The sequence below is a fragment of the Salmo trutta genome, chromosome 17 (assembly GCF_901001165.1).
Source record: "Salmo trutta chromosome 17, fSalTru1.1, whole genome shotgun sequence".
Classification (NCBI taxonomy): Eukaryota; Metazoa; Chordata; class Actinopteri; order Salmoniformes; family Salmonidae; genus Salmo; species Salmo trutta.
The window spans coordinates 46,414,816-46,435,920 of NC_042973.1; positions in this window are offsets into that span (position 1 = coordinate 46,414,816).

Below are 21,105 nucleotides of genomic sequence, written 5' to 3' on the forward strand. Positions count from 1 at the left end.
CGACGTGTTCGGTGGCTCTTTAAAAATAATCATCCGCATTTTCAGCTCATCGACTTCCTTAAGGTTTGGTTAAAGTGAAAAATTGTGTTTGGAATGCCATAACGGTAGACACATGCTTGATGAAGTGTGTGATTTGTTTTTACGGCAGCCATTGAAAAAAGTCTCCATTTAACTTTTTAAGACTCATGAAGGAGATAAACAGAGCAACCACATCTGAGCAATTGAGTAAATAAATAGTGTAAGGCCCGGGGTAAAGAATGATTATCCCTGGACACTATGACTTCAGATATGACTCAACGTTTAATTACTCCACTTCTGGGGGACAAATAAAATATAAGGAGAAATCATATGAGCAGAGAGCTAGCAACAGCTATGGCACCAAACCCTAATCTGAAGAGATCTCCCAGTACCCCTGATCTTTATACCCAGAGCAATAGCATCTGATATCACAATAAATGTAATTCAGTTATGGTCCCACAATAGTACTAAAAGTGGGAGCCACACAAAACAGTGTCAACATACATTTCAACAACAGAGAGAATTAGCAATAGCCCTGCAATTGACATTTAGTTGTTGGAGTTCTCTTCCCTTTTTTGTCCTGCTGGCTGTCAAGGCATAGCAAATCACTGCTCTCCTTCTATTGCCTTTGATTGGGCGACATCGTGTATGTCGTCTCCTTCCCCTCCTTTTGCCTCTTCATCTCCATACTGCCCTTCACATCTATGGTTTCTTACTGCCTTCACACTTCATTTGCGTGTCCTTGTTAATGGTCTATGTGGTGCTATTTGTGTAATGGAGAAACATTGATGTATATTGTTTGTCAGATACTGTACCAATTAGAGTCCCCCCCCCCGTGCCATATATGTAGAAATGTCTCCCATCTTGTTTTCTGTTGGCGTTTGTCTTCCCAATTCAAACCCACTTGATCATTTACATGCTCTCAGTTGTGAATTAAAAAGAATTGATGTACATGACTACAACTCATATCTTCACCACGGAATTCAACAGAAAAGCTCACCAACGTTACTCTTTAACAGTAGGAGGATAACATTGTGTTTGTGTGCCTGGTCATTGCCTGCCATGAAAACTAAATGAGCAAATGGTGAGTACTATAATTCTCTCGCTCTTTCACCAAATGTGGATTTTATATCACTGTAATGCACTAGCTACAGTATAACCCTATACATCCCTGGTTGACACTCAGAAGGGCCAAGCTTTTAAACCCGACTTTGGTGTATGCTCCCTACCAGCCGCCTGGCAAATACTTGTTTTTCCTGACTTTTAATCTGACTATTAGATCCGAATTACAATGCAGACAGGCGCCAGTCTTTCAAATGGTGTCTCTTTTCAAATGGTGTCATAATTATAGAACGCAGAAACACTCGAGCACATAGACATACTGTAATTAACTGAAATCAAACTGATTGGAGCAATATCCTCTACAATGCCAATTTTAGTGCATTTTACGCTGTGATTGAACGATGAATCTGTGTAAAGTGTCAATGTGTGTGTGTATGCTACAGACTCGTCTGGATAATTAGCTCTCGAGGGATGACAGTCGGGAACAGTTAAAGGACAATCATAGCACTATGGGATGTTAAACTGCTGCCTGCTGCCTTTGTCTTTTACTGCGACCTAATTGTTTTCTACAGGCCGGGCAGGTGCTTCATTTTGTACCTTCATAGGAATGAGTGACTTTCACACAAGCAGACGGACTGATATTTTGTTGAGTTGTAAACACTCTCTCATATGATAATTCAGTGACACACGAAAGCACATTTGAAAGACGGGTCTCTTATTGGAATTGATGGGGGTAGATCGTATCGTGTGGAGTGCCGACAGTGGGTTTCTCTCTCTGCATTGTTTGTTTTTGGTAAATTAGTTTTGCATTCATTCAGGACAAACACAATTGTGTTTAGCAAGAGATGATTAATTCAGATTTGCATAGCCTAGCATCTGGAATTTAAGTTAATTTCACAATGACTTCAAGATATCTGAGCAGGATTATAATAGAAGATATTGGCCTACATATTATGTCTGCAAAACAGCCCTTGAAGTTCACAAAATAACCATAGCTCTCCATGGCAGTGGAGGCTCCTCATAGGAGGAATTTTTATGAAAATAAGAAGAGTGAAACATTAACAAAGTTACCCTTTTAGGATAAAACTATACTAAATGGATTCACGTCACAATGGAGGTCTACAGTAGTCTCAGTAGCCTCACTCTGTAGGGTAGCACCATGGTGTAGCCAGAGGACAGCTAGCTTCTGTCCTCCTGGGTACATTGACAATACAAAACCCAGAAGGCTCATGGTTCTCACCCCCTTCCATAGACTTACACAGTAATTATGACAACTTCCGGAAGACGTCCTCCAACCTATCAGAGCTCTTGCTGCATGAACTGTGACTTGTTGTCCACCCAATCGAAGGATCAGAGAATGAATCTAGTACTGAAAGCATAAGCTACAGCTAGCTAGGACTACAGTGCATAAAATGTGGTGAGTAGTTGACTCAAAGACAGAGAAAGACAATAGTTTAACAGTTTTGAACAAATTCATTTCCTCCAAAATTAAGGAGAAGCATGAGTGAGAGAGAGATTTTGTTATATTTTGTAATATTTTTGTTATAATTTCACATTCACTTACTTAGCTAGCAAATGCACCTCGCTAGTTTAGCCTACTCAAACACCTGGCTCAAACAGAGAGGGATGCTATTTTAGCTAGCTGGCTATGGCTATCCAACACTGGAACTCTTCCAAGTCAAGGTACGTTTTTGGTTTGATTCATTTATTGCCACTGGGCCCGCCGGTGAAACTGCTAAACTGCTTTCTGACTGTACACTGTACTGCATGATTGTAGCGGGTTTACTAACATGTTAGTTTTAGTAGCTATGTTGACTATGATATGACAACGATGTAGGCTGTGTGTAGCGGTTAGCAGTCATGATATGAAGGTTTGGCTTGGAATTTTTTTTTTGCCTGGTCACAGACCGCTGATGTGTTGTGCACTGAAGTCCAAAAGTGAAGGGGAGGAGAGCGTGTCGATAGTTGCGAGAAGAAATCATATAGTGCATTCGGAAAGTATTCAGTACCCCTTAACTTTTTCCACATTTTGTTACGTTACAACCTTATTCTAAAATGGATTAAATCGTTTTTTCCACTCATCAATTTACACACAATACCCCATAATGACAGCAAAAACAGGTTTAGAGTTTTTTGCTAATTTATCAACAAAAAAAACAACAGAAATATCATATTTACATAAGTATTCAGACCTTTTACTCAGTACTTTGTTGAAGCACCTTTGGCAGCGATTACAGCCTCAAGTCTTCTTGGGTATGACACTACAAGCTTGGCACACCTGTATTTGGGGAGTTTCTCCCATTCTTCTCTGCAGATCGGCTCTATCAGGCTGGATGGGGAGCGTCGCTGTACAGCTATTTTCAAGTCTCTCCAGAGATGTTCGATCGGGTTCAAGACCGGGCTCTGGCTGGGCCACTCAAGGACATTCAGAGACTTGTTCCGAAGCCACTCCTGCATTGTCTTGGCTGTGTGCTTAGGGTCATTGTCCTGTTGGAAGGTGAACCTTCGCCCCAGTCTGAGGTCCTGAGCGCTCTGGACCAGGTTTTCATCAAGGATCTCTCTGTACTTTGCTCCGTTCATCTTTCCCTCGATCCTGACTAGTCTCCCAGTCCCTGCCGCTGAAAAACATCCCCGCAGCATGATGCTGCCACCACAATGCTTCACCGTAGGGATGGTGCCAGGTTTCCTCCAGGCTTGACAGTTGGTATTCAGGCCAAACAGTTGGAGTCTTGGAGTCCAATCTTGGAGTCCTTTAGGTGCCTTTTGGCAAACTCCAAGTGGGCTGTCATGTGCCTTTTGCTGAGGAGTGGCTTCCGATGGCCACTCTACCATAAAGGCCTGATTGGTGGAGTGCTGCAGAGATGGTTGTCCTTCTGGAAGGTTCCCCCATCTCCACAGAGGCTCTGGAGCTGTGTCAGAGTGACCATCGGGTTCTTGGTCACCTCCCTGCCTAAGGCCCTTCTCCCCCGATTGCTCAGTTTGGCCTGGGTGGTCAGCTTTTGGAAGAGTCCAAGCTTCCTCTATTTAAGAATGATGGAGGCCACTGTGTTCTTGGGGACCTTCAATGCTGCAGACATGTTTTGGTTCCCTTCCCCAGATCTGTGCCTCGACACAATCCTGTCTCAGAGCTCCACGGTGAATTCCTTCAACCTCATGGCTTGGTTTTTGCTCTGACATGCATTGTCAACTGTGGGACCTTATATAACCAGGTGTGTGCCTTTACAAATGATGTCCAATCAAGTTGATCAATGGAAACGGGATGCACCTGAGCTCAATTTCGAGTCTCAATTTCGGGTCTGAATACTTAAGTGAATAAGGTAATTCTGTTTTTTATTTTTAATACATTTGCAGAAATTTCTAAAAACCTGTTTTCACTTTGTTATTATGGGGTGTTGTGTGTAGATTTCATGAGGAAAACAATTAATTTAATACATTTCAGAATAAGGCTGTAACGTAACAAAATGTGGCAAAAGTCAAGGGGTTTGAAAACTTTCTGAATGCACTGTATACACAATGAGCAAAGTGATCATGCTGTTTTTATGTGGCTGCTATGAAAGTGAATGGTGTTTGCGTATTATTGAGGTGTATTCATTCCAACGATTGTGATGAAAAACATTTCTTAAACGGAAGCAAACAGAACGAAACAGGGATAAACATAACTGAATTTGTACAATAGAAACTCAAATTTGCAACTGTTGGACTAATGATTACACCCTAGATCAGCTAGATGCAGGGAAGAGTGTGCAGGGTGGTATTGAATGTGTCACTGTCTGTCACCTTGATTACTCAAAATTCTCTTGACATGTGCCCCTACGTTGTAAACGTTCATTCTAGGTTGTAGTAACCTCATCATGGGTATATGGAAAATGTTAGTATCATGTAGTAGTCTAAACCTATCGATGTTGCATTGAGCTGGGTGAATGGAATATGACTGACTGTCATCCAATAAGCTGTAATAGAAAAACACACTTGGATGCAATATTCTAAACTTTTTGTTTCTAAGTACTGTCCCATCTTTGGAGCAGTGGTTGTCAGTGCCGTTTAAGATGAGATGACGGAGGATGATTCTTTACATTTTTTTGAGCATGGCCTTTATTTGTCACATGCACCAAATACAACAGTTGTAGACCTTACTGTGAAGTAAGTATTTCACTGTAAGGTCTACACCGGTTGTATTCGTCGCAGTCTATGCTCATACATTTTTTTATTATCATCCTCCGTCATCTTAAATGGCACTGACTGCCACTACTCCATAGATAGGACGGTACTTAAAAACAAAACGTTTGGAATATTGCATCCGAGTGTGTGTGTGTGTGCATGTGTGTTTCCCCATTGACTAATGTATTTTTCCCTGTGTGTCATCAGAGCCGGGGGCCAGTGGTGAATCAAGGTGGAGAGACAGTGCCAGAGGTAACTGAGAGCAGAGTGGAGGCTGGACCCCTGTGGCCACAGACACCAGCAGAGAGGCCAGAGATACCAACAGGACCAGAGAGACCACAAGAACTAGCAATCGCAGCCATGATTCCAGTGACCAGTTTAGACCTCAGCCCCAGCCCTCTCAGTGCAGACCTCAGTCCCAGCCTCATCGAAGGGGGAGACCTACTGGCCTGCTGTGATCTGCTGTCCCTGAAGAGTGACACTGTGTCCCTGGCCAGGGTAAGTGATTTCTCCCATACATACACATTACAGGGAGGGTGAGTGACTTCTCCCGAACACACACATTACAGGGAGGGTGAGTAGCTTCTCACATACATGTATACACATTACAGGGCTGTCATCCGATCAGTGCTCATCTATAGCCTGGGAAGACAACTCATCTCTGCAAGAGTAGCCAATGTTTATTTTTGTCTTTCAATAAGTGTTGTTGTTGGTATAGTCTGGCTAGGACCTTTCTAGTTAAATGCTGCCTCTTTCTAGCTAGTAGCCTAATCATTGCTTTTTGAACTGCTGAATGCTCAGTACTTGTGACTTTGAAGTGTTGGACCATTGACTTCAACTGGTTTCAAGGGAATTTGTGAGAGCTTTCTGATAATTGGTGGGTATGTCTGTTGGAGGGGGTATTTTTCTTCACCTCTGCTAGGCAATCAGCAATTAGTGTAAGTACTTCAATCTCCCTTAGTTTTTCACCGCGTTGTCACCCAAAATGAAGACAGTCGCCGAAACAAGATGATCAGATTTTTTTTTCAGATGATCAGATTTTGCTATTGTATAATTTTGTCAAGTATGTGTGATTTCCTGTTCACTCCTCTGCCTTTAGGTTTTACAGAAACTCCCCACTCCGTGGCTGCAACCCTTCTAATCTAGTGTACCCTGCCCGCACAACCCATGTGCAATTCCTAGTCTCTGGTAGTGTTTGGAACTGCCAATCGGTGGTCAACAAGGCTGAGACATAGATTACCCATGAGAACACTGCTATTACTCATTTCTCCGATTTTTTCTCCTTCCCACTCTCCTCCAACCCTACCCACTCAGCCCCTACCCAGATGGTCATGCGCCATCACAATTACTCATTTAACTCCCACTCTCCCCTTTCCTCCCGGCTGGCTTGACCATTCCTCCTGCACTGCGTGCTCACAGAACAGGCTGTGGGCAGCTGAGCGAAAATGGAGGAAAAACTAAACTTCCAGTTTCATCATCCTTCCACTCCCTCCTCTCTACATGCTCTTCTTCTCCAACCCTGGGAAACTATTTTCCACGTTCTCCTCCCTCCTTAATCCTCCACCTTCTCCCCATCCATCCTCCCTCTCTGTGAACGACTTTGTCAACCACTTTGAAAAAAAGGTTGACAACATCCGCTCGTCATTCACTCAGCCTACAGAGTCCACTGGGCCCACTCACACAGAACCACCTTACTCCTTGACCTCTTTCGCCCCTCTCTCTCCAGGTTAAATCCTGCAACTAGTGATGTCCAGCCACCCGACAACCTGCCCACTCAACCCCATCCCCTTCTCCACACTCCATCTCTGGAGACCTTCTCCTATTCCTCACTTCCCTCATCAACTCATCCCTCACCAATGGCTACGTCTCCTCTGATGTCATGATGGCCAGAGTCGCTCCCCTCCTCAAGAAACCAACACTCGACCCCTCTGATTAAAAAAAACTACAGACCAGTATCTCTTCTTTCTTTTCTTTCCAAAAAACCTGAGCGGGCTATCTCTGACCAGCTCTCTCATTATCTCACTCAGAACACTCTTCTTCACCTTAACCAGTCAGGCTTCAAGATGAGTCACTCAACTGAGACTGCTCTCCTCTGTGTCACGGAGGCTCTCTGCTCTGCCAAAGCTGACTCTCCTCTTTTCTCATCCTCCTAAATCTATCTGTTGCCTTCAACACCATGAACCATCAAATCCTCCTCTCCACCCTCTCAGGGCTGGGCATCTCAGGTTCTACACACTCCTGGATTGCATCCTACCTGACAGGTCGCTCCTACCAGCTGGCATGGAGTGGATCTGTGTCTGCACATCGTGCTCTCACTACTGGTGTCCCCCAGGGCTCGGTTCTAAGCACCTCTCCTCTTTTCTCTATACACCAAGTCACTCGGCTCCATCATATCCTCACATGGTCTCTCCAATTATTGCTATGCAGATGATACTCAATTACTTTTCTCATTCCCACTTCAGACACCCAGGTGGCGACATGCATCTCTGTGTGCCTGGCAGATATCTCAGCTTGGATGTCGGCCCACTACGTCAGGCTCAACCTCGACAAGACGGAGCTGCTCTTCCTCCTGGGGAAAGCCTGCCCACTCCAAGACCTCTTTATCACGGTTGACAACTCCACTGTTTCCCCCTCCCAAAGTACAAAGATTCTTGGCATGACCCTGGACAACACCCTGTCGTTCTCTGCAAACATCAGAACAGTGAATCGCTCCTGCAGGTTCATGCTCTGCAACATCCGTAGAGTACAACATTTTCTCACAGAAGAAGCGGCGTGGGTCCAAGTCTAGGTACTCGTTTATTTTATTTTTTTAAACGTGCACTTTTCCTACTTGCACTGACTTTGCTGATAACGTCTTCTTTATTGAGGAAAACATTGACTTACTATGACTGTGATATGTGGTTGTCTCACCTAGCTATCTTAAAATGAATGCACTAACTAACTGTACGTCGCTCTGGGTAAGAGAGTCTGCTAAATGACTAACATGTAAAAATGTAAACGTTTCCCCTGGTTTAGTTCCATAAGAGGGCAACACATATCCTGAATGTTAAGCTCATCAATAAATCAAGAAAATGTATTTTATACAGCACTTTTTACATCAAATTGCTTAGACAGATACCTAGCCTAAACCCCAAGGAACAAACAATGCAGATGTAGAAGCACAGTGGCTAGGAAAAACTCCCTAGCAAGAAACCTAGAGAGGAACCAGTCTCCGAGGGGTGGCCGGGTCGAGATTATAAGAGTACACGGTCATTTACGCCAGATCATTTTTCAAGCTGTTCAAACGTTTATATGTGACCAGCAGGGTCAAATAATAGTCCCTGTGGTTATAGCGGGTGCAACAGGTCAGCACATCAGGAGTAAATGTCAGTTGGCTTGTCATAGCTGAGTATTCAGAGGTTGAAACAGAAGGTGAGAGAGAAATAGAGAGAGAGAAATAGAGAGAGAGAACATTAGATAGACAGCCAGGAGTCGTCAGGCCAGGTAGTCCTGAGGCATGGTCCTAGGGCTCAGGTCCTCCAGGAGGTTAGGCAAAGAGAGAGAGAAGGAGAGAGGATAATTAGACGGAGCATACCTAAGATCACACAGGACACTGGATAAGACAGGGGAATTACACCAGATAGGACAGACTGCCCTCTAGCCCTAACTATTGCAGTATAGTTACTGGGGACTGAGACAGGGGGGGTCGGGGGACACTGTGGCCCCGCCCAAATGTACCCCCGGACAGGGCCAACCAGGTAGTATATAACTTCACCCACTTTGCCAAAGCACAACTTACTACCCAGAGACAATGCAGGGTATAGCCCATGAAGATCTCCCCCACTGCACAAGCCCGATGGGGCACAAGCCCGATGGGGCACAAAACCGGACAGGAAGATCACGTCAGTGACTCAACCCATTCAAGTCAAGTATAGCAAAAAAAGCCTGTCATGACATGATGCACCCTCTTAGGGACGACATAGGAGAGCGAGAGCAGGCCAGTAACTCAGGCCCGTAATAGGGTCAGAGGCAGACAATCACAGTGGAGAGAGGGGAGCCGGCTAGGCAGATACAGCAAGGGTGGTTGGTTACTCCAGTGCCTTGTCGTTCACCTTCACACCCCTGGGCCAGACTACACTCAATTATAGGATCTACTGAAGAGATGAGTCTTCAGTAAAGACTTAAAGGTTGTGACCGTGTCTTCGTCTCTGACATGGAACGGAAGACCATTCAATAAAAATGTTGCTCTATTGGAGAAAGCCCTGCCTCCATCTGTTTGCTTTGAAATTCGAGGAACAATAAGGAGGCATGCGTCTTATGACCATATCGTACGTGTAAGTATGTACGGCAGGACCAAATCGGAGAGATAAGTAGTAGAAATGCTTTGTAGGTTAACAGTAAAACCTTGAAATCAGCCCTAGCCTTAACAGGAAGCCAGGCTAGCACAGGAGTAATATGATCAAATATTTTGGTTCTAGTCAAGGTTCTAGCAGCCGTTTTTGGCACTAGCTGAAGTTAATTTAGTGCCTTATCTGGGTAGCCAGCGGTAGAGCATTACAGTAGTATAATCTTGAAGTGACAAAAGCGTGGATGAGCTTTTCTGCATCGTTTTTGGACAAAAAGTTTCTGATTCTTCAAATGCTACGAAGATGGAAAAAAAGCTGCTCTTGAAATATTTTTGATATGTTCGTCAAAAGAGAGATCAGGATACAGAGTGTTAGGTTCTTATTTTTCAGAGTAAATAACCCACGGACACTAGAGAAGCTTCAACCAAGTTTAATTCTTCCCAAAGGTTATGTACAGCTGTAATCAGACAGCAAAACATTTCTCTCCATTGGTTATATACATCCTACTTAAGACACTCCCTCTCTCCAATCCTTAGTTTAGGCCCAAGAGAAAGAAGGTAACCAGATACTAACCCTGATTACTCCCTTCAGGGGAACTGACCTCACCCCTCACCTCCTGCCCTCAACCTCTCCGCCTAATCCGCAGATGTCCATCTGTCTTCCCTATATCAACACGGTGCTCTGATCCCGTCCCTCAACACATCCTAACTTTCTCCTTTGATTCTATGCTTCTTTCTCTATCATTTATTTAATATCTCAATGTTCAAAATGTTGAACCTAACAAGAGTGAGACAATCCATGAAGATTCATTGTCAGATCCAACAGCAGATGTTGTTGTTTCAAGAAAACTAGAACTAGCATATCTGTTTTGTCCGAGTTTAAAAGTAAAATATTTCTTGCCATGCCAGACAGTTTTGGGGCTTCACCACGTTTATTTGCAATGTACAGCTGTGTGTCATCTGCAATAGCATTGAAAGTTTGACATTGTGTTTCTGAATTACATCACAAAGAGGTAGCATGCAGTGCATTCGGAAAAGTATTCAGACCCCTTCACTTTTTCGACGTTTTGTTACGTTACAGCCTTATTCTAAAATTGATTAATTACCCCATAACGACAAAGTGAAAACAGGTTTTTAGACATTTTAGCTAATTTATTTAAAAAATAAAACACAGAAATACATAAGTATTCAGACCCTATGCTATGAGACTCGAATTTACATTTACATTTACATTTAAGTCATTTAGCAGACGCTCTTATCCAGAGCAACTTACAAATTGGTGCATTCACCTTATGATATCCAGTGGAACAACCACTTTACAATAGTGCATCTAAATCTTTTAAGGGGGGGGGGGGTTAGAAGGATTACTTTATCCTATCCTAGGTATTCCTTAAAGAGGTGGGGTTTCAGGTGTCTCCGGAAGGTGGTGATTGACTCCGCTGTCCTGGCGTCGTGAGGGAGCTTGTTCCACCATTGGGGTGCCAGAGCAGCGAACAGTTTTGACTGGGCTGAGCGGGAACTGTGCTTCCTCAGAGGTAGGGAGGCGAGCAGGCCAGAGGTGGATGAACGCAGTGCCCTTGTTTGGGTGTAGGGCCTGATCAGAGCCTGAAGGTACGGAGGTGCCGTTCCCCTCACAGCTCCGTAGGCAAGCACCATGGTCTTGTAGCGGATGCAAGCTTCAACTGGAAGCCAGTGGAGAGAGCGGAGGAGCGGGGTGACGTGAGAGAACTTGGGAAGGTTCAGCCTGTTTGAGCTCAGGTCCAGCCTGTTTCCATTGATCATCCTTGAGATGTTTCTACAACTTCATTGGAGTCCACCTGTGGTAAATTCGATTGAAAGGCACACACCTGACTATATAAGGTCCCACAGTTGACAGTGCATGTCAGAGCAAAAACCAAGCCATGAGGTCGAAGGAATTGTCCGTAGAACTCCAAGACAGGATTGTGTTGAGGCACAGATCTGGGGAAGGGTACCAAAACATGTGTGCAGCATTGAAGGTCCCCAAGAACACAGTGGCCTCCATCATTCTTAAATGAAAGAAGTTTGGAAGCACCAAGACTCTTCCTAGAGCTGGCCGCCCGACCAAATTGAGCAATCGTGGGAGAAGGGCCTTGGTCAGGGAGGTGACCGAGAACTCGATGGTCACTCTGTCAGAGCTCCAGAGTTCCTCTGTGGAGATGGGAGAACCTTCCAGAAAAACAACCATCTCTGCAGCACTCCACCAATCAGGCCTGTATGGTAGAGAGTCCAGACTGAAGGCAATCCTCAGTAAAAGATACATGACAGCCCACTTTGAGTTTGCCAAAAGGCACCAAAAGGACTCAGACCATGAGAAACAAGATGTGATGCTCCACATCCAACCTGACAGAGCTTGAGAGGATATGCAGAGAAGAATGGGAGAAACTCCCCAAATACAGGTGTGCCAAGCTTATAGTGTCATACCCAAGAAAACTTGAGGCTGTAATCGCTGTCAAAGGTAAAGGGTCTGAATACTTACCTAAATGTAATATTTCAGTTATGTATTTGTGATACATTTGGAAAAATGTATTAAAAACAGTTTTTGCTTTATGGGGTAGATTGATGAGGGAAAAAAACGATTTAATCCATTTTAGAATAAGGCTGTAACGTAACAAAATGTGGAAAAAGTGAAGGGGTCTGAATGCTTTCTGAATGCACAGTGCTATATAGTGCTATATACAGTATCAATCTAGATCAGGATTATATTTTTTGGATGCAATTTGAATGGAGTTGATAGAGAGAATGACTGCGATAGAATTCTGGCACGTGAACTGATTTAAAGAAACAATATTCGAGTGATCGGCTGTTTTAAAACTCTGCAGTTGCAATTTAAAAAAACAAAATACCTTTACAATTAAAAAACAAAGTGACCCCCGAAAGCCAGATTTAGATGGGTAAATTAGACGCGCATTCAGTTTTTATATTACTGTAGCATAGACGGTGTTGTAGCAAATGTAGGCCTCCTTGTCGCAAGAAAAAAGTTACCTTGATGAGATGATACGTTGGTCTACATGCATTCTGAACTGCGTTCCATATTGAGATGGGCTGTCTGTTCCCACCATGAGCGTTGATGATTCATCACGCAGACGCCGTAGAGAAGCCATATAATTTAACAGTTCCGTTTCACGCCATGTTGTTCATAGAAATAATTTACCACTTTCTCTCAGTAATTTATCACTGGAAAAGGGAGTTACTTTTGGCCGGTAAATCTCAGTAACTGTCAGGTCTACTCCCACTTCCCCTCTCCAGCGCTCGACATCGCCGGTCTACTAACCACTGGGCCTGGCAACCCATATTTACGCACACCTGGCAACCTTCATTATGCACACCTGCGCCTCATTATTAGGCCCACCGGGACTTCATCACCTCCCTGATTACTTCCCCTTTATCTAGCACTCCGTTGTTATCATCCACCAGGCAATATTGTTAATGTTTCCGTGTTAGACGCTTCTCTAGTTTTGTATCGCTCCATGTTCTTCGTCATTAAACATTGCTTCCTGACTCCCTGCGTCTACGTTACAGAATATTGCCTCACAGAATGGAAGCAGCAGCCAACCGAGACATCTCCCAGATGGTCGGTCGAACAGGAAGACCTACTTCGCCAACACCACGATCAGCTGGCGCAACTGAAGTGCATTGAGAGGCTAGTTAAAGATCATATCACCTCCACCTTACCTGACACCCTAGACCCACTTCAATTTCTATACGTCCCCAATAGATCCAGAGACGATGCAATCGCCATCGCACTGCACGCTGCCCTGTCCCATCTGAACAAGAGGAATACCTATGTAAGAATGCTGATCATCAAGCTCATTATTAAGCTTGAGGCCCTGGGTCTGAACCCCGCCTTGTGCGACTGGGTCTTGGACTTCCTGACGGGCTACCCCTAGGTGGTGAAGGTAGGCAACAACACCTCCACTACACTGATCCTCAACACAGGGGCCCCACAAGGGTGCGTGCTCAGCCCCCTCCTGTACTCCCTGTTCACCCATGACTGCGTGGCCATGCATGCCTCCAACTCAGTCATCAAGTTTGCAGATGACACAACAGTAGTAGGCCTGATTACCAACAATGATGAGACAGCCTACAGGGAGGAGGTGAGGGCCCTGGCGGAGTGGTGCCAGGAAAATAACCTCTCCCTCAACATCAACAAAACGAAGGAGCTGATTGTGGGCTTCAGGAAACATAAGGGGTAGCACGCCCCCATCCACATCAGCGGGACCGCAGTGGAGAAGGTGAAAAGCTTCAAGTTCCTCAGCGTAAACATCACTGACAATCTGAAATAGTCCACCCACACAGACAGTGTGGTGAAGAAGGCACTGTAGTGCACCCTGTCTCATTCTGGAGCTAGAGGAGTTAGAGCCCTGATAGATCAAATGAGAGCACCCCTCCAGCTACTCTCATGGTGACTTTGTCTTGACAGGTGATATGTCATTGCCATTACAGTGTTATGTAAAGCGAGCTCTGAAGCACATATCAGAATAGCATTCAGATGCTTTCTCTGCCATCGATTCCCTTCTTCCTGACAGCATCCATTTTGTTGATAGCCTATTGCGTTTATGGCACCTGGGCCCAGTCTGATAAAGCCACGACAAGCTGTAAGAGATTGGCCTAGGTGGGCTCTCATTCACCAAGACCCTCATCTTCCCAAGATGTACCTCTCTAACCAAACGACACAGATATTCCTTTGTTAACAAAACATTCATGTCTCACCTCAGAGCTATCCAGTTTCATTATCGCTGAAAAAAGGACCGCTTTATCCAGAGGTCAGCTGGGAATATGGAACCATGGCACCTCTCCAATGAGCAGCGAGGCTGTATCGTTGTTTCAGACATCGGGCAGAGCGCTCGTCAAAATCATAATTCCCCTGACCTCGGTGACCCTCGGAGGCTTTGACAACGTGGGGCCATGCTACAGAACAGGCACTCTCTTTCACGCCCGCCGACGCCAAAATGGCTTTTTCATTCCTCAAACAATCATACGCTAGATCCTCTGAATGGAAGGGCAGATGACATAAGCTGTGGGTTCTCTGGTTTGAGATAAGTGCTTTTTTCTAAACTCCAGAAGCGTGTGGTCTGACCCTAGTGTACGTGCTGACGGTACTGTTATCTTCTTTTTCCCTCTCATTTAATTTAGCTCCTTGAGCGTTCCTGAAAGCCCAATTTGAATATGCTCATCACTGCTGCAGCCCTGTTGTCAAAATCTCAATTAATATGTTAATGTGTCTGAGATTTTTCATTAGTTACCAGAAGAGTTATTGGCGTCATTTTTTTCAGGAATGTTTTTTTGTTAGGGGGGCATTGCTTTGTTTATATTGCCTGTTGGTGCTGGAGGGGTTTTTTCAATTACAAATCATAAATTGAAATCCTCAACCAAGAAGGAATAACTACCATTGATATGCTTGATTCGTAACAGTCATTGTGTTGACACATCTTCAACTTATAACTTGCTACCTTGATGTATTATCATAGTTAAATCAGTATCAGTATTCAGAAATAACTCAAATGTTTCTAAGTAAACCTCCTTTCCTTTGCTAACACTGTACATTCATTATTTATAAATGGCGCTCCATTGACATTCTTAACTATTATGTGGCAAATGAGCCAGTGCCACCACCTTGGACATTATGCCAAAGGAAATGTGTGAGAGTTAATGTTGATATCCTCGTTAGTAGCATAGACGTAGCTTAGACATGCATCAGTAAAAGTTGACTTCCCTAACTACTGTGTGATTAGAGAGTAGGCTGTAAGCCCACACTTGTTCCTTTCCATCTCACTCGACTATTTAGGACATTTCATTTTCAGACCGAATTATTAAATCATGACTGCAGGGCTAACTTTAGATTTTAATAATAGGGGCCTCCCGAGTGGCGCAGCGGTCTAACGCAGTGCCGGAGGCGTCACTACAGACCCGGGTTCGATACCAGGCTGTGTCACAGCCGGCCGTGACGGAGAGACCCATGAGGCGGTGCACATTTGGCCCAGTATCGTCCGGGTTAGAGGAGGGTTTGGCTCTAGTGACTCGTTGTGGCAGGCCGGGCGCCTGCAAGCTGACTTCGGTCACCAGCTGGATGGTGTTTCCTGGCTTCCGGGTTAAGCAAGCAGTGTGTCAAGAAGCGGAGTCTGGCAGGGTTGTGTTTCGGAGGACGCATGGCTTTTGACCTTCGCTTCTCACGAGTCCGTAGGGGAGTTGCAGCGATGGAACAAGATTGTAACGCCGAAATTGTGGAGAAAAAAGGGTAAGAGTAATTAAAAGGGAAGTAGTGCAAAAACCAGAGAGTAGTGGGTTTCTGTTGTTATTGACTGCATCCCAAATAGCACCCTACTCCTTACATAGTCCATAGTTACTTTTGACCAGGGCCCTATAAGCTCTATGTTGGGAATATGGCTTGGGACATAGGCAAAGTAAATCATTTAGCGCCTCAGGTGTTCCCAATGTAAATTCCGTAGAAATGGAAATTGGCTATAAAATCTTATAGATTATAAGGCAAAACTCTTTCTACTACAACACTCTTATTTTTCTTTTATTTCTGAATTATTTTGCATTAATGTTTCTGCCTAATACCTTAATCAAATAAGATGAAAACACTATGATGGACAAGACAGTTAATTACATTTAATTGGATGATCAAAGGCTTGTCTTTTGAGGGTCTTGATAAAACCTGAACTTCAAGTTTCTGAAATTAAAGCTAGCCTTTATCTCTCTTGTTACAGCAAAATAATGTATTCATTGTTGGATGTTTTCTCTCTTGTTTTTGACGATGAGAAAAGCTGAAAACAGTCGCGTCAGTCATTAACTGGCTTTGGTGATGGAAAAGGGATGTAGATCTCTCAGGCTCCTTTGGGTCAATATTGTTTTATTCTGTATAGGTTGGTGAGGGGACACACAACACTGATATACACTGAGTGTACAAAACATTAAGCACACCTTCCTATTATTGAGTTGCACCCCCCTCCCCTTTTTGCACTCAGAACAGCCTCAATTGTCTTGCCCATTCACCCTCTGAATGGCACACATACACAATCCATGTCTCAATTGTCTCTTTAACCTGTCTCCTCCTCTTCATCTACGCTGATTGAAGTGGGTTTAACAATGACATCAATAAGGGATCATAGCTTTCACCTGGATTCACTTGGTCAGTCTTTCAAATGGAAAGAGCAGGTGTTCCTAATGTTTAGTCCACTCAGTATAACACACCTCTTTTATACATGAAGGGACCAGGCTTTTTTCCTGTTCAGATTGAGGTTGTATAATATGTTCATAATACTACCCTGACTCTTTCTCTTTTTCTTGCTATCTCGCTCTCTTTTTCTCTGTGTCCTTTAACTATTCTTCTTTCTTTTGTATTCTACAAAGTCCCTCCTTTTTCATACGCAACTCTAATTGCTCAAGCAGAATGTAGAGTTTCCTTGACGGAATCGAGTGGCCCCGTAAACACACAGCTAATTAGGGAGACTAGCTACTCCTCTACTCCTGAATGGAAGAGAGGTCGGATGCCCCCCTCTGCCCCCCTCTTAAGCTGTCAGTGCATCCAAAGGGGGCTCGCATTGTGTTCGAAAGCGAGGGAGGAGAAAGAAGAGAAAATGAAGAGAAAGTGAAACACGTGTTTAGACAGTGTGAGCAGATAGAGGAGTGGAAGTGCAGGGCAGGCTGGCAAATGGCTTTGTTATGCTAAGAGCTGGCCACTTTATTCAGCCGAGGTAGAGGAGAGGAGCCTCATTCATTTATCAACACAGAGAAAGTTTATTTTTTTCTATCTCATTGGCCCATATTTAGAGGCTGTGGATGTGAAAGGAAGGAAGGCTGGATGGCGATGTTGTATGGAGAAAAGGAGTAGAGGTAATTTCAAATATTTATATTTCCTCATTCCTTGGTTTGGTGAATATTTTACCCTTTCATTTGTGGTTGACTGTCTAATGATGTCCTGGTAACCCATCACCATAAAGAAATGTAATTTTCACAATGAAAATCTGTCCTTAGGTTGCTAATGAGGAAAGTTGAGGCACCCTCCTTCCCTCTCTCTCCTGGGATATTTCCCCCTCCCTCTCTGACAAGGCATTGCCATCGTGTCCATTTCAAAACAGCAAGCGTCCATCACAACACTAGGGGTTTCTGCGATGATGCTCTCATGCTGTGGAGAGAATTGGGGGGTGGATAAGGGAGGGAGTGTTATGGTGGGCTTCTCAAGAACTCTTGGTCTTCCCTACTCCTCTTGGGTCTTTTTTTCCATGTTTTAAAAAAAAATGGTTTAAATATATATATATATATATATATATATATATATATATATATATATATATATATATATATATATATATATATATATATATATATATATATATATAGATATATATATATATATATATAGATATATATAGATACTGTTTACCAAAACTGTCATCACAAAAAGTGACATCATCAATGCCAAATGGAGCTGGTACATTTCACATTTGAAAATAGAGGTATTGTTAGGAAAAGAGGGGTTAGAATTGACAGGATTGGGGATAAGGTAACACCAAGTAGGGTATAGCAGGAGTGGGCATGTGTCAAGGAATGATACACTCAAAAATGTTTGTTCATTAGTCCACTATTAATACAATCCCCAAAAAGTATGCATGTCAGCAGTATTCACAATGGAGCACTTTCATTACGGAGCAAAACTTGCCTTGATGATGCGTTTTGCATCATATGAAAGATAGTTTTTGAGTGTAGTCTCCCTTTAATATTAATAACAACCCACAACGTCCTCCGTAGGTTTTTTTCTTCCTTCCCTGTGTGCTCACGTAAGCTACAAGAAGTATATTACTAAAGTCCTCCGTCTTGAAATACAATGATTAAACTCCTCATTGACAGCTTACCCCAACAATGCAAGATGTGCTCTAGTTTGTTTATGTTTCTGAAGGTAATCACACAGCATAGTAATGAGAGAGAGAGGGAGCGTTGATCAGTCGAAACAAAACAAAGGATTTTAGAAAATGAAAGAATTAAACCAAAAATCAAGCTTCCTCATTAATCACTAGAGACCTCATCTGACTGTAGACTGGAAATAAAGATGTCAGTTTGAAGATGAAAGCAGTTTCGTCTCTGTGTTTTGGGAAGCCTTTGAGAATTTAGAGAATCATTTTAGGATTTTAATAGATTCATTATATATTCCCGCTTTTCCTTTTCCCTAAGGGAGGTTCATACCCAAAAATGTAAGCACAGAGGCGTTTTTGTCCAAATATTTTATAATTGACAATATGGAAATAGTACTGTTATTTGCCACAAATGTTGCAAAAAAAAAAAATCTCAATCTCTGATGCTCATGCTAACTCCTGATTCTTCTTCTGTTTTAGAGCGAGGGATATGTCCAGGAAGAAGATACCAGAAGTGTGGCTGCATCGTCTGTCATGGTATGCTCAGCATTCTGGTGCCATGTATTCTATTCCAATATAAGAGAGTATCTTCCTGTCTATGCATTACCCAAAAACGTTGTGTGAGTGTGTGTTTACATATATGAGAGAGAGAACAGCGAACAGCATTCTAACAGGCAGTGTGTTCTTGGGGCATTGGGGGGCCGTCAGTATTCTGAGCTGCCATCAGGATGAAATGGAGCCTCTTTTCCCCCACGCCGTTCCCATGGTGATATCCCATAATCACTCCTGTCTTCCTCCGTGGTGGGACACAGACTCATTTGCTCATTGGCTGTGACAGCCTCCTACCTCTCACTGACTGGAAGCAGCAGGGGCCTGAGAGGAGCCATCGGTGGAAATAGCAGGGTATCTCCTATAACTGAACGAGAGGGGAAGGATGGAGGGAGGGAGAAAGAGGGTGCGGGAGAGAGGAAGTGGGGTAATTAGAGAACGGTACCCATAAGAAGGTAGGAGAGTGAGATGGGTCCCTACAGTGATGCTCATCATAACACTAGGGGTTCGTGTCCATAATTAGACCTACTTTACTACAGTCTCTTACTGTATATTGGCTTTGGAAAAACGTGGAGACTTCTCCAGTTACACAAATAGTATGAAAACCATCATTTTAAATTTGAATACATTTTTCTTCCCTCATTCCCGCTCTGTATGGGTAGCCGCCGCTGAAATCGAACCCACGACCCTGGCGTTGCCATACCGCATTATGCTCACTTGTTATACTGTATGTCCTCTCACTTTCTTTCAAAGTGTCCCTCCCGCCCTCTATCCTCTAGCTAACTCTGCCTCTCTGCTCCCACCATTCCCCCCACTGTGGTGCTGTTGTCAGGCTGAGGGACAGCCTCCCAGGGTGAAAGGTAGAGAGGCAGGATTTTATAATTAATGTGGAGCTGACACCTGCATGGCCAGTGTAAACAGGTGAACTGTGAAGAAGAGGCCCTCCCTGGCAGGCCACTGATTAAAGCCTGGCTCTCTGCTTCTCTCTCATTCACGCTGTCCTGCTGGTCAATAAACACCACTAATGGTATCAGACCACCCACCCAGCCCACGGGCACGGATAAAGGTCAAACATAACAGGGGGGTGGTGGGGCTGGGACTTTCAGAAAAGTTTAATATGATTCTACAACCTAAAAAAAGACATCAACATTTTTAGATTGGTTTGCACAAGCGAGTGCACTCAAAGGTACTCATGTTGCTCTGTTCGTTAGATTGATGCTCTACTATTCAGAGTAGCAGTGTTGACAATTCGTCTTTGCCTCAGCCTCGAATGCTGAAAATCCCCTCAAGTTAATCATTGACCTTGATTTGCCAGCTTAAGCCAGATTTGGGTTGGTTGCCTCTCTTTAGCCCTGGAGCGAGTACCTGCCGTTTCTACCACAGATTCCCTGCCTGCATATAGATCCTTATCTACTTTATTAGTTGGCTTTGTTTGTTTACTATCGGGAATAATTCCCTCACTTCCCACTGATAATAGCCTTTCCACTCGGTGAAGATAAATGGATTGTCCTCCCTACTCATCACCTTGTAAGCAGAGGCTCATGAAAGATTCAGAAATGGCACCCTATTCCCTATATAGTGCACTACTTTTGATCAACGAAGTACTGCACTATGTAGGCAATAAGGTACTTTGGGACACAGCCCGGGAGAGTCTTCAGACTGGATGAAAAAATGTGTGCTTTGGAAGAAAGCTGAGGATTGTAGTGAAAATGATGTGAAATAGTTGTAGGCTGAGTGAAAGAGATTGTTTTGTTTCTCAAGAAGAATGACAAGAGTTGTTCAGAGATGCTCTTCTTGGTGTGAAATTACCAACAAACATCATGTTTGTGTAGCTTTTCGGGAATATTAGCATGGTGTAGTTTTAGTCAGACTCTACCAGCAACTGTAGACAAGTGTAAAATATTTTCATTGTTTCATTTCTACTGATTATCTTTCTCTCTCTCTCTGTCTCTCTCTACTCAGTCTGTGTTCCCCAGGATTCAGTTGGATCCTCTGGAGAAGGACTGGCTACGATCCTGTGCCCTGGGGAACACAGCTGCTCTCCGACAGCTCCTCACACAGGAACCCAGCCTGGCCTCAAAGAAGGTACTACCTCCCCCTAACCCTCACCCACTACCTCAC